We start from the raw sequence: 19961 nt of genomic DNA on the forward strand, positions 1-19961 counted from the left end.
GTGGACTTTATAACAGTGAGAAGATTAATGGCTCAATCATCCAAGGCAGCCGGCAGAGGTCAAAGGAAGGGCGGTGCTTTTCGTGGTCCCCCCTCCAAGTGTTTCTGTTTCACCTTCTCTTGGTCATAGTGCCCCAAGTGCTTCAAGTGAAGCTGTAGGTGTTTCTCAGCCAACATTAACATATGATGCTGTTGCAGCAAGACAACAAGCACAGCTAAAAAAATACCCTCTCTGGAAGTATGTAACCAAGAAGCAAGTGCCAAAGACTGGTCCAGGAGGGAATGTGCATTGGTCTTGTAATTTCTGCAAGGGTGAATTTAAGAGCACTTACTTTCGAGTTAAGGGCCATTTGTTGGGCCTTCCTTGTGGAATTGGAGCATGCAAAAAGATCAGTCCTAGAGAAAAAATGGATTTGGAAAGGGAGGATGTAGCTGGCTCTGGGAATGTGGTGGCAGCAAGCAGGAAAACTAGTAAAAATGAAGATCCTCTTCCATTCTTGAGGAATTCTAATAGTAGTAGATTTGGGAGAAAAGAAATTCAGCCAACAAAAAAGAGGGCAGCCCAAACTTATGGTGGTCCAATGGACAAGATTTTTCGGCGTGAGCAGCGAGATGAGGTTGATCTTACATTGGCATTCTTTTTCTATCTCAACTTCATTTCTTTTAATGTTGCACGGTCTCCTATGTTTATTGAGACGTGTCGAGCTCTAGTTGATAGGGCTCCAATTGGGTATGTGCCTCCAAGTTCAGAAAAACATAGAACCACATTGTTGGTGAAGGCAAGGAAGGAGGTGGATAAAATTCGACAACCTATTAAATCATCATGGATCTCATCTGGTGTCAGTATTGTTTCTGATGGATGGACAAATACAGCACGCCATCCTCTCATCAATTTCATGATATATTCTCAAAATGGACCGGTTTTCTTGAAAGCAGTTGATGCTCTTGGACAATACAAGGATGCACAATATATGGGTGAGCTGTTTTTTAAAGTTATTGAAGAAGTAGGCATTGAAAGTTGTGTGCAAATCATCACAGATAATGCACCTGTTTGCAAAGCAGCTGGCTTGATTGTGGAAACTAAATATCCACAAATATTTTGGACACCATGCATTGTTCACTCTTTGAATTTAGCACTCAAATCTATTGCTTCAGATGTGACATGGATTGGCAATCTTATTCAGGATGCACGCCATATCCGAAATTTTGTGCAAAACCATACCAATGCCCTCACAATATATAAAGAGTACACACATCTATCCTTGTTGAAGATTGCAGATACTCGGTTTGCTTCCTCATTCATCATGCTTAAGAGGTTGAAGGAGGTGAAGGCCGCTCTTGGGGCCATGATTATTTCAAATCTTTGGTCTTTTTGGAGAAAGATGGATCAAACAGCTTCAAAAAAGGCAAAGGACATAGTGTTAGATGATGGTTGGTGGGAAAGGGTGGATCTTACCATAAAGATCATGAACCCTATCATTTCTTTCTTGCGGTTTGCAGACACGGACCAACCCATCTTAGGAGAGGTTTATGAGGGTTGGGATTCCATGATTGAGTCTGTGAAGACTATTGTTATGGAGAATGAGTGCCTTGCATATGAGACATCAGCAGAGAGCTTATGGTCCACCATACAGGATATTCTTATCTCTAGGTGGGATAAGAATTGCACACCTTTGCATTGCTTAGCTCACTCTTTGAATCCCAAGTACTACAGTCAAGAGTGGCTCCGTGGTGGGACCTCACACAAATACCCTCCTCACATGGATGGAGAGATTTCATAGGGGAGGAAGATAGCATTCAGAAGGATATTTCAGGATAGCACATCTTTTCTTGAGGTGGAGGAAGGCTTTGTAGAGTTCTCCACTGGCACCAGGAGATTTGGGGGGTATGATGTACTTGGAGATAGGGGGGTCAAAAGTGCCTATGCATGGTGGGCAACTCATGGGGCAGCATGCCCTATTCTACAACAGTTAGCCTTAAGGGTCCTCTCTCAAATTACTTCATCTTCTTGTTGTGAGAGGAATTGGAGCACTTACGGGAATCTATATAGTTTGAAAAAGAGCAAACTTGAGCAATCCAGGGTGGAGACAATGGTGTATGTGCACACCAACCTTCATCTTATTTACAGGCAGAGATAGGAGTGGTTGAAGGGAAAAACAAAGATGTGGGATGTGTTTCCTGATGATATGGGCTTGGACGCCAGTATTGAGTTGGCATTAGCCAACATGGATCTTAATGACCCAGTGCTAGAGCCAGTGACTTTTGATGATGAGACACAGCATCTTGAGGGGTCATCCTCCACACCAACAAATGCAGCAGCAGATCCTGGATTGGGCATAGAGGAGGAGGATGGAGTACAGTTAGATGGCAGTGGCAGTGATGGTGACTATGACATAGAGCCAGAGGACATGGACTATTGATAGAGTGATGAGTCATGACTCATGGACCAGTACCGAGCTATGATATTCCTACTTATTTTGTATCTACTCTTTTGTATTTTCCATTGGCATTCTCTCAGGAGTCAGTATCTACTATGATCTATGATCTATCTATGTACATTGTAAACATTGAACAGTGATATATTTTGATTTTGATGACTTAATGGAAAATATGCATTTTATGGTTTTAATATCTAAGTTCTAAATTTATAATTAGTAGTAAGTACTTACTACTTACTTTCTTATGTGCTTGTAAGTTGTAAATTTTGATTCTATTTATTTTTTTAAAGTGAACTATGAACTTTGAGAAGTAATTATATTTTAATTTGATTAGATAAGCTGCAACCTGCAATTTAATATGGATAAACAACTATATTTCGGTATATATATAGATATATAGATATATAGATATATATATATATTTTTATTAAATATATATAAAACGTGTCCCCCGTGTTCTGTTTCCGGGTCGCTGCGTTTCATATTGAATACTCGTATTTACGTGTCCTCCGTGTCTCGTGTCCTTGTGTCATGTGACTTAGTTGACAAGTAAACAAGTGCGATTCAGTTGAACACCTATTCAAAATGGGCTAGAGAAATGGGTCCACAATGCCTTAAGTTGAAGATTGACTTTGACAAGGCATATGATTGAGTCGATTGGTCTTTCATCATTAAGAAGTCGACATACCTGGGTTTTGGCTTCCGGTGTGTTGATATGGTAAATACCCTCTTCACTAGTGATTTGGCCTTTGTTTCTATTAACAAGGCTTTATCCCCATGGATATTCATTGATCCATTAGACAAGGTTGCCACCTAGCATCTTATTTATATGTTTCTACTACAAATGCCTTGGGATACTTGTTGGACTTGCTGAAATTACAGGAGAAGTTAGGGGTATCAGGCTTCCAAATGGCTCAAAGACGGTTAATAACTATTTTGCAAATGATTCCCCCTTCCTATGAGGGTAGATTAGGGCTGAATTGAAGGGGTGCTTGCTTGATACATTTTGTTGTGCTTTTGATGCCATCATCAATCCTCAAAAAATCGACTTTTGGCTTGTTGGGGTGCATTCACCTCCAGATTGGATATTTGCTCCATGGTCTTATATTCGCACCAAGGTGATTGTTAGATATCTTGGTATTCCATTTGGGGAAGAGTTATCACCAATAGCCATGTGCCTATGTTGCACGAAACTTCTAGGAACACGGCGTTTTGGGCAGTTCGCATACTCGAAACTCAACCAAAACTTGGCCATCGTGTAACCATCTATGAGAGTTAACATAGACTTGGTTTCCATTTTGGGAGGTGACGTATCTAAACAAACGTTTTGTAAACTCTAAAACATTTCGACATTTTGTGCAAATTAGTGGAACGAACAAAGTTTGTTCTTCAAGCTAAATACTCCAGAAGAATTGGAATATGTAGATCTCCATTGAGATACCAAAATATATATATTAAATATATGAATAAGAATGATGATACAATTGGTAGAGAGGGCCCTGTATATATAGTCAGGAAGTACCCTTTCACAAAGGGTCATGTCTGTAGAGACATGCCTCTTCCTACTAATTATTAGTTAATTAATCGTTGTTTATGTCTTACTATTATTTATATTACTTTTACTATTTATATATATCATTTATTCATAACATTGCCTTCCTCCTCCAAAAAAAATTTGTCATCAAAGCTTAATGATGAAACGCTTGATCTCTTCTTTTTGTTCGAATGTCTTCTTGTCTCGGAACTGTCATCTTCATCGAAACAAGACGATATGATCCTCTAAGTGATAAACAAAATTGTCGCACTAAGAAGGGATCAGACCATCCTAAATTAATCTTCTGTGAGACTTGGCAATTACTTGATAACTGAGATAACTTGTTATCGTCAGACTGGATTGTGCTAACATCATTTTTCTTTGGAACATAATTTTGTTGTTTATGTTCTATGTGATACGAATTTGTAAATTGATTGAGATGTTTGTTCTTGTGATTTGGGTGTAGATAAGGAGTTCTTTTGGTTTGTCTTTCCCTTATCATATGTGAGGCAAGATTCTGATTTACTTCAGGTTTTGATGTCGTCGAGTTGGTTATAGAATCTTCACTTGGGTTTTTCCTCATCTGGAACTGCAACATTTGAATATGTTTTCCCTTCAACTGGGTTGACATTTTCTTGAATTCTGATATTCACTGTATCAGTATTCATTCCTCTTTCTTCAACTTGGTTTGTTGTTTGAAGACTTCGATATGTTTTCTGTGTTGAGTTCTTCTAGTTTGCTTTTCAATATTTTCTTGTCATTTTTAAGTTTCTTAATTTGCGTCAATAATTTCTCGCTGTGGTCTTTGAGGCGAGTAACTTCTTCATTTTTGTCAATGGTGATTTTGTCAATTTCCCTTTGCATATTTTGTATTACTTTTTTACCTTCTTGAGAAATTATTTTTGCGATATCTTGCATATCTTCTAGTGTTACAGACTCTGGCTTCACTGTAACATCTTGTAATGTTATTTTTTTCTTTTTGTATGAAAATGTCAAAAACCTCTTTTTCATATTTAGGATAAAAGATCCTAGTGATTCGATCCAGGGCGAACCGAGAACTATATCACTATTGTCGCAAAATAAGGTTTTAACAGTGAATTGCGAGACAAAAGTATAGTCTCCAATACTTAGTTGTAGATTGCTTATGTCATATTGCTTGTCACCTGTGTCAACAAAATTTGTTTCAATTATATTTGATTCAGGAATCACTAATTGGTTAGCACATTTAGTACTAACATAATTATTATTTTGAGTAGGATCAATAGAAATGCTAACATCATTTCCTGCAATTGATTCTTTGATTCTAAAAAGTGCACTGACACATATACTAAAAGTTTTAGGAAATCTTTCGTTACTAGTCTCCGTTTTCTTTTCTTTTTTCTTCTTTTTTTCGAGATGAACATTAGTTTTTTTTTAAATATTCCTTCTTTCTACCTTCAAAAATATCCCTTATGATTTTATATTCTTTTCTTCACAGCCATTATCTTTTCTTTTTTCTTCTTTTTTTCGAGATGAACTTTAGGTTTTTTTTAAATATTCCTTCTCTGTACCTTCAAAAATATCCCTTATGATTTTATATTCTTTCCTTCACATTACAAACGACTTTCCCAAGTTTTTCCTTGATTGTCTTTTATTTATTTTTTTAACATTGTGCCATTTTTCCCTCTGTGTCTTGTATCCTTATTCCTTTTCTTTATTTTTATTTTTTAATCTTATTTTTCTTGGCTTTAATTTTAATTTTAATGAGCAAAATGAAGCTAAATAATAATACAAAGATATTTACAGTAATAGAAACATCAAGTTTCTATTAGGAAATAGAAACAACCAGTTTCATCTAAGAAACTACTAAAAAGATAAAAATAGCAACAGCGAATAAGAATGAGCATTAAACAATAAATAGTATTATTCTAATACCCTCCCTTAATGCTCAATCTATTTACAACACCAATAGACCCTCCGAATTTTACAAACTTATCAGGACCGAGAGGCTTGGTGAAGATGTCCGCGGGCTACTCCATTGTGGGAACATATCGCAGCTGAACGGATCCGTCTTCAACAAGCTGGCAATGTAGTGGCCACGGGTTTCGACACGCTTTGTTCGTTCATGAAAGACTGGATTCTTGGCAAGTTTGAGCACTCCCTGATTATCACAAAACAAGGGAGTAGGACCTGTCTGAGAAACATGCATATCTGCAAGCATACGTCGAAGCCAAACTACCTCACAGGATGCCTTAACTGCTCCCCGATTCTCTTCTTCTGTTGAGGAGAGAGCCACCGCCTGCTGCTTCTTACTAGTCCAGGTGACAGCACCGGATCCTAGACTAAACACATACCCAGCTGTAGATTTACTGTCATCAACCGAACCGGCCCAGTCAGAATCTATGTAACCACTGAGTATAGAATCGGAAATTTGAGTGTATAGGAGTCCATAATCAGGAGTGCCACGCACATATCGTAGCACACGCTTTGCTGCTATCCAATGATCAGCCTTAGAAGCTGACATGAAGCGGGAAATGTAGCTCACTGCAAAACTAATGTCAGGTCTAGTGGCAGTAAGGTAGATGAGGCTGCCTACTAATTGCCTGAATAAAGTTTCATCCACAAGGAGGGAGGATGACGGAGCTAAAAGTTTGAGCCCTGGTTCCATAGGAGTCGTGGCCAGTTTGCAATCCTGCATTCTAAACCTTTCCACAAGATTTTTGGCATACTTGGACTGAGAGAGAAAGATGTTGTTCTCAGTTTGCCAGACTTCAACCCCTAGACAGTAATGAAGAAGTCCCAAGTCTATCATATCAAAGGTGCTGCATAAGTCTTGTCTGATCCCATGAATCAAATGTGCAGAGCTGCCAGTAATGATAAGGTCATCCACATAGACAACCACAAACGAAATATCATCACCAGTATGCTTGATATACAGGTTTGCATCAGATGGGCTCCGCTGAAAGCCATGATCTGTCAGGTACTGATCAATTTTCATGTACCAAGCCCGAGGAGCTTGTTTCAATCCATAGAGAGCTTTAGCTAATCTACACACTTTCTGTTCTTGTCCGACAACCTTGAATCCTGGAGGCTGCGTCATGTAGACTTCTTCCTGTAAGTCACCATTTAGGAAAGCACTCTTTACATCCATCTGATGAACTTTCCAATTGAACTGAGCTGCTAGGGCAAGGACAAGTCGTATGGTACTCATCTTGGTTGTAGGAGCAAAAGTCTCCTCATAGTCGATGCCTTCCTTCTGTGAGAACCCTCGAGCCACAAGACGACCTTTATACCTGTCTAGGGTTCCGTCAGCTTTGTATTTCACTTTATACACCCATTTGCAGCTGATGGGCTTTTTCCCTGCAGGAAGATCAGAAAGGGTCCACGTGTGATTCTTCTAAAGACTCTGGAATTCAACTTCCATAGCCTGTTCCCACTCAGATGTACCCTTAGCCTCTGAATAGGTTTGAGGCTCAAAAATACTATGTAGGTTAGCCATAAGAGCAAAATTTACTGTACTCTGTTGTTTGCTATTATTTCTAGAATTTCTACCTTCAAGGAGCTCCAATCATATGTCATAGTATTTGGGGAGATTCCGCCAGGATAGCCACCTAATTTCCACATCTCTTGCCATCTTTGCCAAGTTTTTGCCAAAAGTACCACTTGCCATATTGAAAATAGTAAGTTGTCTATGTATTTCCAACTGGTCTACATGGTTAGGGACCATGCGCTCCAAGCAATCAATCAATCCAGCTCTGACCTCCCCATCATGCTGATCTCCTAGCCGATTTTTATAGTGATACCTTGGGTTCAAAAAATACCCGGCTGCATGTATAGGACGATGGAGTTGATTGTTCCATCTGTTATCAATGATCTCCCATATACGGCCATATTTAGCTAACCTGTCCTTGTAAGCTACCCGTATTTGCTCCTTTGCCTGATCCATAGCTTCATAAATGTAGCCCATGGCCAATCTTTCCCCATCCACCAACCTTAGCACCTTAACAAGGGGCTCGGTAATTTTCACAAGCTCTATAGACCTTTTCCAAAAATAAGTGTCTAACACTTTCTTTTTGGTGTCTTTTCCATCTGGTCTACGAGCCCGCCGAGATTCAGACCATTCTTCAGAGGAAAACATTTTCTGCAAGTTTTTATGTTGACCATTGAGACATTGCAACGTGAGGAAGTGAGTTGCAAATCTCGTAATTGCAGGCCTAACAAGCTCTTTGCCTCCAGTGTGTTTCCTCATTAGGTTCAATACCCATGAGTGGTTGTAAATGTATTTTGTAATGCACTTGGCATGCTCTACAGTGTTTTTTACCCACTCCACTTTGCCTATATCCTCAAGCATGAGGTCCTATGCAATGTGCAGCACATGGAGTCCAAAATATGGTCTTATATTTGGCCTCAACCATCTTTCCAGCAAGAACATAGTTTGAGGCATTATCAGTGATGACCTGCACAACATGCTGCTCCCCAACTTCCTGAATAACGTTATCCAAAAGCTCAAATAGAAGGATTGCATCCTTTACCTTATCAGATGCATCAACTGATTTCAAAAACATGGTTCCTTGAGGGCAAGAAACAAGGAAATTAATGATAGTGCGGTTCTTTCCATCGGACCATCCATCTGACATAATGGAACAACCTGTTTTGAGCCATGACTCTTTAAAATCAACCAAATACTCATCAATGGAAGATATCTCTTTTTGCAAAAGAGCTCCCCTCAAGTCATGCATACTAGGGCCTTTGAAGCCCTTTCCTGCAGCTATAACAGAGTCCCACATAGCTTGGTAATAAGGTGAGCGAGCAGCATTAAATGGGATATCTGAATCATACCACCATCTAGCAATGTATTGGTGAGAATTTTCTTTGCATTGTCTTTTCCAATGTTGATCCAAAGTGGGTTGAGAACTTGGCTGGGAGGAAGTGGGATTAGATTTAGAAGAGGCAATGTTCGCAGAAGATGAGAAATAACTTTGGATGTTTGTTCTCTTTGTTCCTTTTGATGGTTGGCCAAGTCCAACAGAAGGATGAACATAGTGAAAGGGGTCATTGGTGGAAGGGATAGAAGTGGAGTCTTGAATCTCATAATCATCATACCCACTCTCTTTCATGGCTTCTAATAATTCCCTCTTCCTTGCAATGTCATCTTGGATGGCCTTCTCCCTAGCCTTATCCTCATAAAATTTTTCAAGCTTGGAAATGTATTCTGCCCTAATAGGACCTAACAGTGCATTTGGTGCATCACATGGCTTTACTTGGCCTCTTATCCCAGCCAAGTGTTGTTTCAACCTAAGAATACCCCCACCTCCAATAGATTTATGGCATAATTTGCATATCATTTTTCCATCAATTACATCACAATGAGCCCATGCACTGTCCTTTCCTTTTGGAGCCATGTTTGCTTGAAATAATAACAATTTGCAAAGAAATCTGCCATTTAAAAAAAAATTGCAGCTAAGCAAAATGGAAAACCAAAGATAAATGTAGGAAAACAAATGCACATGCAAGGCTCAAGCTACAAAATTTGATAGCATAGAGCTAGAGAGTTTATAGCATACATGATAGATCATAGAAGTGAGAAGTTTATAAGTATAACACATTAAAAAAAAATTCATGGACAGCAGACTCAAATGAGGAATTATCAAGTGCAAATCCTTACCTGGAAATGCAAACTAGCTCCCTTAGCCTCCTCTTGAAGATGGCAACTCCACTGACAGCTACACACTATCTCCAAAATAGCTCCAACTCCAACTCCAAGATGACTACTTCAGCAAAAACTCCACACTCTCCAAGCTCACAAACAAACTCACAAACACTCACAAACACTCCAAATCAGTTGTGTGAGACAAATGAGAGTGAGAGGGGTCTCTTATAGCTTGGAGAGGGTGTTTTTGGAGGGAAAATACCTTTACCTCCCCCCAAAACCCCTAAACCACAAACCACCAACGCCTTTTTCCAAGATTCAGTGGGCATGCCATAAACTGGCCGGTTTGATACAAACCGGCCGGTTCCATCCTAAACCGGTCGGTTTTCACCGGTTAGGGCCCAAAAACGGAGAAATGAAGGATCTGACCGGGTTTTTTGGCCGGTTCAGACCGGCCAGCTAGCTAACCGGCCGGTTTGACCGGTTACCGGTTTTTCAAAACGGTTTTAAAAACATTGGCAGCAGCACGGCAGTTCTCCAACAGCTTGGACGCAGTTCAGAGAGAGGCCATTCCTTTGCTATTTTGAGTGCATTTCTTCACTTTCCTTGTGCAAGTCGAGGTGCTACCTGTCTGATCATCTCTTGTACTCTTTCCATTGCTCAGTATAATAAAATGGCTTAGCATTTCTCTCTGCATTTCTTAAGTATCTGCTTATATTTCATGTTCACATTATTATATGTTGTACCACTGTTATATTTATCACTTTGAGTTTCCCAGTCACTATCATTTGGACATGTTTGGTTGGAGTTTGCTTGGGTTTGAGGGATATCCTGGAAACGGGATATTACAGTGGTATCAGGGCATAGATCTGGCTCAGCGTGTGGAGCTAGCAATCTATGACACCAGGGGAAAAGCCCTACATCTGTTACAGAGGTAGGAGATACAGAGATACTGGGCGTAGGTTGGAAAACACCTACGGAGAGGGAGATTGTGTTCCAGTGGTGGACGCAGAACAGGAGGAGCCTGTGGTGGACGCAAGTCAGGAGGAGCCTGTGGTGGACGCAGAGCAGGAGGATCTGATGGCAGATGAGGACGGAAGAGATTTGCGGACATGCTCCTCAAATCAGTGCAGGATCTGTCGAGGTAGATCGAGGTGATGGGGCAGAGATTCGCAGCAGTGGAGGCTAGATAGTGTGAGAGCCCATGGGTTTTCCAGGTTGGAGAGGGATCGGGTGCATCTCACCATTTGCCAGAGCAAGGTGCCACTCAGCATGATACTACTCAGCAGGTGGCCTCACATGCCCCTATACATTCTACCATGCCCACTTTCCTAGGAGCAGACACGGGGGCCGGAGCATAGCATGAGGCAAAGCCTGGTCATATGGGTGATTATTTTGCAAAGTACTAGGCCTATGGGCAGGAGTTCAGGGATGCTATCTCATTCAGAGACTTTGTTCAGCTCTAGCGGGATAGTAGACCCCGCGACCATCACAAAGGACACCGGCATTATCATGATGGAGACACCCACCACACAGCCAGTAGATTCCACTTGCCTACGTTTGATGGTTCATCAAATAGTTCAGCAAGGTCTTGGGTGGAGAAGCTGGACATCTGTTTCCATCTTAACCAGATGTTAGAGGCAGAGGCCATCAAGGTGGCGACATTACATTTGGATGGTGAGGCCCAGGATTGCTGGTTCCATGGGATGGTTACACTCGGACATTCCACAGTGACGACATATGTCGAGTTTACCAGGAGATTGATGGAGAGGTTTGACCGGAGGGATCCGAAATAGCACTTTGTTGAGCTGACAAGACTCAAGCAGACAGGGAGCCCAGAGACTTACATTGCAGACTTCTTGAGGACTTCAGTGATGGTGCCAGATCTATCCACGGCACAGAGGATCTACATGTATATTGAGGGGTTAGAAAAGCCACTTCGGGCTCTAGTCAAGTCCACTAGACCAGCCACACTCCAGGATGCTATTAGCAGGACCCGGGACTTACAAGATGCCTTACCCAGGACCCGGACACCTTACCCCCAGAGACAGGCTTTCCAGCCTAAGGGGAAAGACGTGAGGATTTCGCCTCCGAAGATACGGGAGGCATGAGAAGATATGGGGACAGCACACATATCCGCCTCAGACTGTTTCGGCTCATCGGATGGAGGCAGTCTTTCGGAAGGGAGACATAGAGTGGGTAGTAGAGCTGCATGCATCAGAGACAAGGACTACAGGGCAAACAGTGCACCCAGAGATACAGTCCATCCTTGACCGATATGTCATAGTATTTGGGGAGATTCCGCCAGGACAGCCACCGCACCGGCGGTTTGAGCACACCATTGAGCTTGAGCAGGGCATACAGGCAGTGATTACTACCCCCTATAGGCATCCCAAGGCCTATCGGGATGAGATTGAGCGGCCATTCAGGAGTTGCTGGCCCTTAGGCACATGCGGTCGAGCACGAGTCCTTTTGCTTCTTTCGTGGTGTTGGTGAAGAAGAAGGTCGGCACATTGAGGATATGTATTGACTACAGGGCCCTGAACAAGAAGACCCTGAAGAACAGATACCCCATACCCAGGATCGATGAGTTGATGGATGAGTTGAGAGGAGCCCAGTTCTTCTCAAAGATTGATTTGAGATCCGAGTACCATCAGATTCGCATGAGGGAACAGGGCATTCCCAAGGCCGCCTTCAGGTGTCACTATGGGCACTTTGAGTTTTTGGTGATGCCCTTCGGGCTAACCAACGCCCCAGCTACATTCCCGTCTTGCATGAATCACATCTTCCGCAGTCACCTGAGGAAGTTTGTGTTGGTATTCTTTGATGACATACTCATTTACAGCAGGACTTGGGAGGAGCATCTCCAACACATTGAGACAGTGTTTCGCATCTTGGAGGAGCAACAGTTCCATGCCAAGCTCTCCAAGTGTGAGTTTGGATTGACGGAGATGTTGTACTTGGGACACATCATAGGGGTGGACGGAGTGAGAGTCCACGAGGAGAAGATTAGGGCCATCAGAGATTGGCCAGAGCCCAGGAACGTGACGGAACTTCGGGGATTCATTGGTATTTGTACTTACTACCAGAAGTTCGTCAAGAGTTTCTCACAGCTTGCTGCACCCCTGACAGATTTGATGAGGAAGGGGGCATTCAGTTGGTCAGATACAGCGCAGCGAGCCTTTGACAGGCTCAAGAAGGTGATGAGTAGCTGCCCAATGCTTGTATTGCCAAATTTTTCGCAGCCATTTGTTTTGGAGTGTGATGCGTCGGGAGAGGGGATTGGCACAATATTGATGCAGGGAGGTCACCCTATAGCCTTTGAGAGCCGGAAGCTCCTTCCGCACGAGAGGTTGTATTCTATATACGACAAGGAGACGCTGGCCATCATGCACGCATTGGCCAAGCTCCAACAGTATTTAGTGGGCAACAGGTTCAGGGTGAGCACTGATCACAACAGCCTCAAGTTCTTTTTGGAGCAGAAGCAGCTACAGGGGAGGCAGCAGAAGTGGATCAGTAAGATCCAAGCATATGACTTTGACATTGAGTATGTCAAGGGTAAGAACAACGTGGTAGCAGATGCCCTTTCACGTAGACCAGCCATGTTGTCTCTTATGAGCTTGGACGCAAACTGGAGGGCTCTACCAAAACCTTATGAGCACTTCATAGAAACACTCAACATTACCTCCACTAATGTTGACCTGAAGTTTCCAGAGTTATGCACCAAACTCATGCAACGGGATCATTGGAAACAACAGTTTGGTAGTGGTGCTTCATCAGCCTCCTTAGAAAATGCTTTTGCTACCAAATATCAGTCCTCTCAGCCTTTTCAGCCGAAAGGTTCTTCTCAACCTTTTGATCTCGTTAAAAGGAAAAATGTGCAGTGTAATTACTGTCACTAGTTCGGTCACATGAAGAAAGATTGCCGAAAGAGGATTGCTTCTGAACAAAAGAAACAAGGAGGGTTCCATCAGACAACGAATGTTGCAGAACATTCTGAGCAGACAGAATCTGCCTTTTATGCCTTTATGGCTAAGAAGTCATCAAATCATGTCCCGTCTTCTGCCCGGTACATTGATTCTGGTGCATCACGCCATTTCTCTCGCAGGCGTGACTGGTTTATTGACTTCTCATCTTTCATTGATTCCGTGGTATTTGGTGGAGGTGAGTACACAGTGGTTGGCAGAGGTACAGTTCAGATCCAGTCTGGTGGGCGCACACTCATCTTCCTGAATGTGTACTATGTCCTCGTATGGAAATTAATCTGTTGTCTGTCAACCAGATTATGCGGAACTCTCCTCAGCTCGACGTGGTGTTCAGTGCGGACAAGTGCTCCATTATTGACAGGGTGACTCGTCTTACGATTGTCGTTGGCCTAGAGGATCATAGTCTATACAGGCTTCTTGACACTGGTGATTCTCCAGAAGTGGATCTAGCAGCTCGTGTTTCTCCCATCAGCACTCTGTGGCATCAGCGATATGGGCATCTAAACAATCAGTATCTTTCTCAACTATCTTGGGAAGGACTTGTGTCAGGGTTACCTGATATTCAGACTCAGCAGTTGGGAGTGTGTAGCACCTGTCAAGCTGGCAAGCAACATTGGTCTTCATTCAAGGATGGAGAATCTTGGCACGCATCTAAGGTACTCCAGTTAATTCATGCTGATATTTGTGGTCCTATGAATACATCTTCTATTACTAGTTGCAAATATTTTTTGCCTATTGTAGATGATTTCAGTAGAAAGATGTGGGTGTACTTTCTAAAACATAAATCTGATGCTTTTAGTATCTTTCAGAAGTTTAAGTCCTTAGTTGAAAAAGAGTTTGGCTGTAATATCCTAACTCTTAGGATAGATAACAGGGGGGAATTTTGTTCTTTTGCTTTCACCAACTTCTCTGATACTCATGGCATCAAACGCCAGTTAACTACACTCTACACTCCTCAGCAGAACAATGTTGTCGAACGTCGCAACCGTACGGTTGCTGAAATGGCTCGTTCCATGTTAGAACATAGGAGTGTTCCGAACAAATCCTGGGCTGAAGCAGTGTTTACTGCTGTCTATCTTCTTAACCGATCACCTACTCAGGTTGTTAAAGGAAAGACTCCATAAGAGGTTTGGTCTGGTCGTAAGCCTACAATCAGTCACCTCAAATTATTTGGCTCGATTGCATATGTTTGGATTCCAGCTGCTAAGCGCTCTAAGTTGGATTCCAAAAGCCAGAAACTCATGATGATAGGGTACAGTGATCACCACAAGGCCTATAGGCTGATAGATATAGCCACTAGTCGTCTTAGCTTCAGTCGGGACGTAGTATTTGATGAAGACAGAGGATTCTTTCAGTCTCCTCCTTCTGAGCAGTGTTCTGAGGATCAGCCTCACAGTGTTTTTCTTCTGTTAGGTCCACCTGATGGGAGGGATGATGTAGCATCAGTGTTTGATGCTGCACTACCTGAGCTTCCTCCAGAACATAATCCTCCTCTTGCTATTCCTCTTGCTCCTGAGCCTCCTCCACCTCCTCCTGATATTGGTTCCTCTACTCTCCGGCGTAAATGGTGGGCTAAAACTATTGGTGATCTCTGGGATAATGAGCTCCTTGAAGGTAGAACTTCCAGAAATAAGAGCACACAGCAGTCTACAGTAAATTTTGCTCTTATGGCTAACCTACACAGTATTTTTGAGCCTCAAACCTATTCAGAGGCTAAGGGTACACCTGAGTGGGAACAGGCTATGGAAGCTGAATTCCAGAGTCTTCAGAAAAATCACACTTGGACCCTTTCTGATCTTCCTACAAAGAAGAAGCCCAATCGCTGCAAATGGGTGTATAAAGTGAAATACAAAGCTGACGGAACCCTAGACAAGTATAAGGCTCGCCTTGTTGCTCGAGGGTTCTCACAAAAGGAAGGCATCGACTATGAAGAGACCTTTGCTCCTACAGCCAAGATGAGTACCATACGGCTTGTCCTTGCCTTAGCAGCCCAATTCAGTTGGAAAGTCCATCAGATGGATGTAAAGAGTGCTTTTCTGAATGGTGACTTACAGGAAGAAGTCTACATGACGCAGCCTCCAGGATTCAAGGTTGTCGGTCAAGAACAGAAATTCTGTAGATTAGTTAAAGCACTCTATGGTCTGAAACAAGCTCCTCGGGCTTGGTACATGAAAATTGATAAGTACCTAATAGATCATGGCTTTCAGCGGAGCCCATCTGATGCAAACCTGTATATCAAGCATACTGGTGATGATATTTTGTTTGTGGTTGTCTATGTGGATGACCTTATCATTACTGGCAGTTCAGCACATTTGATCCATGGGATCAAACAAGATATGTGCAGCACCTTTGATATGATAGATTTGGGACTCCTTCATTACTGTTTGGGGGTTGAATTCTGGCAGACTGAGAACAAAATCTTTCTCTCTCATTCCAAGTATGCCAGAAATCTTGTGGACAGGTTCAGAATGCAGGATTGCAAACCTGCCATGACTCCTATGGAACCAGGGCTCAAACTTTCAGTTCAGTCATCCTCACCCCTTGTGGATGAAACTTTATTCAAGAAATTAGTGGGCAACCTCATCTACCTTACTGCCACTAGACCTGACATCAGTTTTGCAGTGAGCTACATTTCACGCTTCATGTCAGCTCCTAACGCTGATCATTGGATAGTAGCGAAGCGTGTGCTGCGTTATGTGCGTGGCACTCCTGATTATGGACTTCTGTACACTCGGAGTTCCGATCCTATACTCAATGGTTACACAGATTCTGACTGGGCCGGTTCGGTTGATGACTGTAAATCTACAGCTAGGTATGTGTTTAGTCTGGGATCCGGTGCTTGTCACATGGACTAGTAAGAAGCAGCAGGGAGTGGCTCTTTCCTCGACAGAAGTAGAGTATCGGGGAGCAATTAAGGCATCTTGTGAGGTAGTTTGGCTTCGACGTATGCTTGTAGATATGCATGTTTCCCAGGCCGGTCCTACTCCTTTGTTCTGTGATAATCAAGGAGTGCTCAAACTTGCCAAGAATCCAGACTTCCATGAACGAACAAAGCATGTGGAAATCCATTGTCACTATATTCGACAGCTTGTTGAAGACAAATCCATTCAGTTGTTGTATATTGCCACAACGGAACAGCCAGTAGACATCCTCACCAAGCCCCTTGGTCCTGATAAATTTGTAAAATTCAGCGGGTCTATAGGCGTTGTAAATAGATTGAGCATTAAGGGAGGGTATTATAATAATGCTACTTTAGTGTTTAATGTTGTTTCTATTTCTTTCTTATTAGCTATTTCTTAGTAGAAACTTGTTGCTTCTATCTATGTAAATACATTTGTATTATTTATTGAGCTTCATAGCTCATTGTAAATCAATTCAATCCATTCATTGATTAGTAACTTTACAAAAAATTATTTTTGACAGTGATAGTTTAATGAGGAAATTTCTTAGTTTTTTTCTAAACAGTGTTTCAGAAGATTTTGTTCAAAATTCTAATTAAAAATTTAAAAAAAAAATGACAGTTTTAAATACTTGAGTATGCATGATTTCAATACCATTTTCTAAAAAATATTGAAACCATTTTTACATTAAAAATACAATTTAAACAATAGAATATTACAATCTCATCCTAAATCATGTCACTAGTTCTACCAAAAATTAATCTCCTTAAACATCGAAATGAGTCTTTTTAACGTAGGTAGCCTATCCCAATCTCATTCATTTACTCATTGCAATATCATTAATGTATCTCTGACAGTTATAATTCTCATCGGTACCATTAATCTATCTCTGACGTTTATTATTCTTTTCACACTTGTAATGACAGCACAAGAATATTAGCATGCATACGATGCATGCATATGATAGCTACATATGCATGTATCACATGCACCGCACTAGTAACTATATTCTAAATTAACTAAAAATATTAAATATCCTGACACTCCTTCAAATTCTATAGTCGCATTCACCCATCAGCACATATATCACTTAATGTGTCATGATTAATGAGCAATTACCAATGATATTAAGTTAAAAAGTATAAAGAAAAAGGGTTATAAAAGATAGATGTTAAAAGGGTTAATCATATATCTTAGAATATTAATAAATTAATAAAATGATAAAAATAAATTGAAGTTAAAGTATTTAATATGAACCTAAACCTCTATATTAAAAACAAACAAAAAGATATTAAACCAAAAATCAATATACCTTTAAAAGAAAAATATATCACGTGACATGGGAAGGGTGTCACCATAAGGAGAAGTGGTGGGTTGCAGGTGGAGGGAGCGACCACTGCCAAGAAACTATATATATAGGGAGCAGGGAACAATTTTGAAGGGGGAAGAAGAAAAGAGAAGAGAGAACGAAGGGAAGAAACACACAGAAAAGAGACGAAATTGATAAACGGGAGTTACCAACAGAAGGAGAGCCTGGTTTTTCTAAGGTTTCTGGGCACGAGGGAACAATTTGCTTCAATTGGGAAGATTGTTGGACTGAGTAGCGAGGTTTTGCTCAGTTTGGCTGGGTAGTTTCAATCTTTTGGTAACTGAAGCAGGAGTAGCTTGATGCATCATCAACCGCAGGAATACAGGTAGGTACTCTCATTAATTCTGTTAGTTAGATTTATAAAATTTCATGTAATTTTATCACAGGTTCATGATGATTTTAAGAAACCCTTTACTGTTTTTGCAATCCTTACATTAAATTCTTTACAGTCTTTACAAAACTTTTGTGTCCATTATTTTGTTATGTAATCACTCATAACAAAAAGAGTACTCACTATTTATTTTGTTAATGTATCTCTGACATTTGTTATTCTTTTTACACTTTTGTGTCCATTATTTTGTTATGTAATCACTCATAATAAAAAGAGTACTCACTATTTTGTTGCAGAAAAGAGTTGGGCAGAAAGAAGAAGTACTATGTTGAGGAATTCAACCCCACTTGTGATCTCCAGATCTCCAACAAAAAAGAGTACATTGGAGCTAGCATTTCGTGGAGAGTAAAGATTCTTATTGCTCAGTTAAGAATTAACTCGCATCAATTTCACTGTGAAATGGGATGGTGGAAAAGGCCTAAAGAAGCTTGGGAAGAACAGGTGTGTACTTTATGCACTTTTGGAGCAGTGAAACCAGAAAAACATTTCATTTTGGAATGTGATTCTTTCAAAGACATCAAGAACAGTTATGGCAATATGTTAGAATCGGTCCATTGGAATTGTCTTTTCAACGATGGAACTGTTAGAAGGTCAGTTTGAATAAGAAAATTACTGAATTGCAAAAGGCGAAAAACAGAGAGGCTGGGGTCCCATAGACTATTTTTAATCTCATGGACGTTAAAATATCATTCATTCATATAAATTCGGACAAGGAGTCCGAATAGATACAGATTCACATGCCAATAATGAAGAGATGGTAGGCATCTAAGTCCAATTTCGGAGAATTCAACCGGAGAGGGAGAATAATGAAGAGATTGTAGGCGTCTAAGTCCAATTTCGGAGAATTCAACTGGAGAGGGAGAAACTAAATGGTGAATTCTAAACTTTATACGATGATTTAAATTTTCACAAACCGCAACGAATATGAAAACTATGGCAAGATTACAAAAGATAAGAGAGCCAACCCCGACGATCTGCAATAATAATACCCTTGTTGATCAACGAAAAACATCCCTACACAACACATAGCGAAGCAACATAAAGCACGCAAAAGAGATGCGACTAAAATAACACCTGAGTAGAAGGACAAAGACAGGCAGAAACACATACAGGCAGGCTACAAGCAGACGGGAAGAAGTAGAACTAGATTTACACAGAAACCTGCACCCAAGAATTCATACAAAAAACACTAAAAATAAATTATATGTCGCAGCGAAACCTTGGAAAGGATTGTGCGCCCTAATCAATACACCTAGACAAAAAACAGTTGTGTAAAGAAACCAAAGAAGTTGGTTGTAATAAAGTAGCCAAAGAAGCCTGATAAGCCAGTGAGACAGACCAAACAATAAAATACAGACAAATCACATGGTAGGGGATTCTTCTAAATAATAGGCAATGTTTATCCAGCAACCTAGTGGATGGAAGCTTACCCATATGTGATCTTCAGAACGAAGGTCGGACCATGAATTGGAGGGACGCTTCAGTTCAAAATAATGTAATCAAGGCGTACAACTGTATGACTCAAAGAGGCTTCTATAATCTCAGTGTTGCCAAGGAGCATAGACAAAGAAGAAGGTACTCAATATTGGAACAAGGGTCATGTTTTACATTAGCGACTGTCATCTGAAAGGGGAACGAAGGTTTAAGATTTCTATTTCAGGACAAGAATGCTTGAGAGTCACATTTGTGCGCCCTAATCAATACACCTAGACAAA

The 19961-nt window shown here is 41.1% G+C and overlaps 1 protein-coding gene across 1 annotated transcript in view; it reads right to left on the reverse strand.

Annotated features, from left to right (window-relative positions):
• The window catches only part of LOC149251276 (ketose-bisphosphate aldolase class-II family protein), a 457406-nt gene that overhangs the window by 195334 nt on the left and 242111 nt on the right, over positions 1–19961 (reverse strand). The window lies entirely within an intron of this gene.

Source organism: Pinus tabuliformis, chromosome 7 (genome assembly GCF_031772625.1).
Source record: "Pinus tabuliformis cultivar Carrire ecotype Pingquan chromosome 7, CPIR1, whole genome shotgun sequence".
Lineage (NCBI taxonomy): Eukaryota > Viridiplantae > Streptophyta > Pinopsida > Pinales > Pinaceae > Pinus > Pinus tabuliformis.